The sequence below is a fragment of the Ictidomys tridecemlineatus genome, unplaced genomic scaffold (assembly GCF_052094955.1).
Source record: "Ictidomys tridecemlineatus isolate mIctTri1 unplaced genomic scaffold, mIctTri1.hap1 Scaffold_934, whole genome shotgun sequence".
In the NCBI taxonomy this organism is placed as follows: domain Eukaryota; kingdom Metazoa; phylum Chordata; class Mammalia; order Rodentia; family Sciuridae; genus Ictidomys; species Ictidomys tridecemlineatus.
The window spans coordinates 1-4,357 of record NW_027526157.1 but is presented as its reverse complement, the minus strand read 5'-3'; the positions used below and the strand labels follow the sequence as shown (position 1 = coordinate 4,357).

Sequence of the window (4,357 nt, the reverse complement as noted above, 5' to 3'; positions counted from 1 at the left end):
GTAGGGAACAACTTACTCTTCCTATTGGCACTTTACAGTGGTAACTCTGGTATGAAGTTATTTTTCCACTGAGAGATGCCTTTGAGAGATCTATTTCTCTTTCTTTGCTTTAGAGAGGGCTTTGCACTTAATTCACGAGAAGAAACCAGAGAATTTGACTCAATGACCAGTGTCCAAGAAGGAGGTAGGCCTTAAATATGACTAAAATCACCTAGATCAATAATGTTTACTTGTTCTATAAAAATATCTGACTTTTTTATTCACTAAAATGAAATGTAAAAATTGTTAAATGGCAAAGAATTTTATTTATAACTGAGATAGAGTTGTAGCCCTTTTTCTTTCTGGAATTGTAATTTTAAAGGTGTATCTTGACTTTAAATAGAATTTTATTATTGGTAAGCATTGTTAATGCTTAACAGGTCCATTGATTACATTCATGTCTTTGTGTGGATTTAAGATAAGTACAATGTTTCTGTCAAAAGAAATCATCAAATACATGCTGTGCTGGCTTCTTAGCAGTTTATCCATTACTCTCATTTTTTAATGGATCCTTTTTCCTTTGGTGATCATGTCCAATGCCAGGTTAATATTCTCAGATCCAAGCAAAAAGGAGTTTTTCATGCTGCAATAAAGTTGGCTCTGTAGACTCAAACCAACTTATCTTCAAGGAAGATTTTATATTTCTGCCACAGCACAGTTCATCTTAGGGTAGCTTTCTTCAAAACCTATCATACATATAGATAAGGGCTCTTCACACAACTGAGCTATATTAACTACTTTGAAAAATCTTCTTGTTTGATTGTTTAATACTGTACACAAAATCAGAATTTGTGATTCTTTTCATGGTTCCATAAAAAGATTTGTACAAAAGCTTTGGATTTAAAAGTTATCTAATTTTAAGAATCTATTGATCAAGGTAGACAGAGAGTCTAATCTGATCAAAGAGGGAGAGCAAGTGGCAGTCCACCTTTATTGATTTCTTTGATTATAAGAATGAGAGAAATTCTCATTTAAAAAAATTTCTTTTCAACATAGATCAATTTTTTTAACAAAAAATTAAATCCAAAATAACATTTTAAGTTAAGTGCAACCACAATCTTTATAAATGTATAACAAAACTAAAATATTAACTCTTTGTCTAAGTTAAATTATGTTGCTGTCCTGCATCTAATAGCTTTTGTCTAAAGTGTATCAACATTTTAGTTTGTAGGTAAAGGTGTTAAGGATTCCTAAACATTTATCTTAATTTTAGGGTAGAAGATATCATTTAAATTTATAAGCATGCCTGGATCTATTTATTCATATTCTTACATAAACTATTTGAATTATTTTGACCTGACCCTCTTATAATGAAAATATGTATTTCAGAAATAACACTGATAAAACATATTCTCAGCAAAATATTTTAAAATTATAATGCAAAAGCCTATTTAAATATATAAAATTAACAGCTATCACAAGCTTTTGTGAAAGCACAATCAATGACACCTAAATCCGTGCCAACTAAACTTTTCAACATCTTTCAATTAGGGAATTCAACAAGGAATTCTGTATAAAGTTAACAGCTAATAAAAAACAAATCAGAAATATGTTAATTTGATTTCTGGTTTGGTAGGTGATATCTATAAATTTCAAATGCTGCTAATGATTGTTCTTTAATGGTACTATTTCAGTGGTCCTAATTATTACAAAATATTGTTTGTTCTTCCAAACTTTAATATTAACTGTTCTGGAAAATGTTAAGGCCAATTAATTAATGCAGCTACAAATCAAATTTAATTGCTGCCCCCCACGCCAGCACGTGGGTCCCTGGGAGGGGCGCAGGGACCTCAGCATCTCAGGCTACGGGGCCAAAGTCCTTGGCTGTGGTGCCTAGCCAGCAGGAGGTGCACTGGGGACAGACAAAGCAGCTAAAGAATGGGCGCCACGCCATTAGGGGTCCCCAGCGCACAGACCCGCACCGCCCAGATCCTTGGCCGGCCTAAAGTTTGCAGAGTGAGAACTGGGACATGGACCTCTGGTAGATGTGGATGAATGTCTGCTTCTTCCTTCCTGTCCTGTCTGCCTTTGTCTCTTCTACTCACAGCCCTGAGCTCTCCAGGCAGTGTGACGCTAACCCAGGACATGCTAAGGGCCAGTGCGCCTGGTAGGAGGCCCCTTCCTGGCCCTGGAGGCTGCTGGCTATGGCTGGCTATGCCTTAGCAGGCTCATCTGCTTCTCCTGCTTCTTGATTAGCTGTGGTTCCTCTGCCTTGTGTTGAGCACCAAGGCGTGCTTCTCAAAGGATGCAGGAGGCGATGGGCCTGGATTGCTTCTGCTTTGCGGGTGTCCCACTGCTGTGAGCTTTCCTGTGTGCATCTGGGACATGCAAGAGGTGCTGTCGAGGTGGTAGGGACCCTGTCTTCAAGACCTGCAGCCAGTCTCCCCTATGCGTCCCCACGGCCAGGCACGTGGCAGCAGAGCCCCAGGTGGAGCACTCACAGGAGCAGCCCGAGAGACGAAATGGCTGTGAAAGGGTGATGGTGATGCACGCACACAGGGGCACTCGTACCAGCTCTCCATTGACCTGAGACACTATCATGAGGAATGAGCTGGGGTAGTTATGGTCAGTGGTGGAGGACAACTAGGACGCTAGTCCCAGAGGCGAAGGTGATTGTGTTTCTGATGATATAAGTTTCAAAATAGAGGAGGAAGAAGATGATCCAGTTCCCAGCCACAGTTTGGAAGGGGTAGACTTTCAGAGTGAGCAGGAGGATGTGAGGAGCTGGTGGAGCCTCAAGGAGGATGGCTATGGGGCTCTGTTCCTCCAGGACAGCAGCAGGCAGCACAGCATGGCCATGGAAGCTGTAACCCAGAGCCTCCTCTCCAGCTGCCACGTCAGCTCCAGGAAGAAATCTCCAGCATGGAAGCATTTCTTCATCTCCCTCTGGGACAGACTAAGGCAATATGTAGGCACTGCATGCAGGAGTTCAGCAGGGGCAAGAATGAGAAGGACCTGAGCACCAGCTGCCTCATGAGGCACATGAGACCTGCGCACCCCACCAAGGTAGTGCAGGAGAACGAAGTGTGTCTCTAGGCTCCTCCTTGCTGTCACCCTTGCTCCTGCTTCCACCACAGCCTGCAGAGATCGGGGATGTGGGCTCCATGCTCTCGCCCATCAGACTTGCCCAGATGAAGCAGCTACGATCCCATTCCCTGACTACATGCAGGAAGAGCCCATGTCTGTGGTCTCTTCTGAGGTGTCTGATGTACTGGTCACTGGAGGTACAGCAGAGAGGAGGCCCAGGCAGGGTCTTCCCCCACCTTACTGTGCTCCACTACTATTGAACCGCAGAGGGCGTGGGGGAAAGAAGCCTTTGCCTTCCCAGGAGCACGGGGGCCAGAAGGACGTTGGCCATCTGGAGACACTTCTACCTGTCCCGACTTGGTAGCTCCAAGGCTTTCTGCGTGCACTGCATGAGTTCATCAGGGGTAAGAACGGAAAGACCTGGGCACCAACTGATAATCCAGCACATGTGGAGAACGCAAGGCTCCATCATGCTGCAGGAAAATGGGGGATGGCTTGGGCATCCCCCTCCTGTACCCCACACCCCTGCTGCCTACAGAGGGGGAGCCCGGATCGTCCTCTCCAGGAAAGCTGGTCCAAGAGTGCCCCTCAACCTCCTCATCCCCAGACAGGATAGCTGAAGACCTGCCTAGGGATGCACTCTCAGGGATGTGTCCCTTCTGTCATCCCAAGGAGTTGCGAGCCTGGTGCTGTCTTCCAGCAGAACAAGAAGGTCATGAAGAGGCTGAAGTCAGAGGTCTGGCACCACTTCTCATCAGCACCCATGGACAGTCTGAAGGCCCTGTGCCTGTACTGTGACTGCGTCATCAGTGGGGGGGAAGAAGAGGGATGTGGGCACCACCTGTACAGATGCCATCCCGAGGTGCTCGGGGCCCAGAAGGGCTTCCTGGGTGCCAGTTTGGCGAATTCTCCAGTTGCCACTCTGGTTTCTGCAGAAAGTTCCTTCTCTAAGATGCCTGGCCTGCTAGCAATGGTCAGGAGTAACCACCAAGCAGTGTTTCCCATCAGCAGCAAGAAGACCTCAAGCTGTGGAACCACTTCTCCATTTGCTCTTTGGACTCTACCAAGGTGGTGTGTCTGCATTGCAGCTGGACCATCAGCAGGGGCAAGAAGCCCACCAACCTGGGCTCCAGCTGCCTCCTGAGGCACCTGCAGAGGTTCCAGTATGTACTCAAGGCAGAGGTCCACCCCAAGACCACCCTGTCCAGCTCTCCAGGTGTCCAGCGGCCACTGAGCACAGAGTTGTTGGGCAGGTCCTTCTTCGATGACCCCAATTGTCACCCAATTGCCA

General features: G+C 45.9%; 1 pseudogene; it reads left to right on the top strand.

Moving 5' to 3' along the window:
- The first annotated feature begins 1,917 nt into the window (after positions 1-1,917).
- LOC144374905 (zinc finger BED domain-containing protein 4-like) lies at positions 1,918-4,342 on the top strand (annotated as a pseudogene).
- The last annotated feature ends 15 nt before the right edge of the window (positions 4,343-4,357 follow it).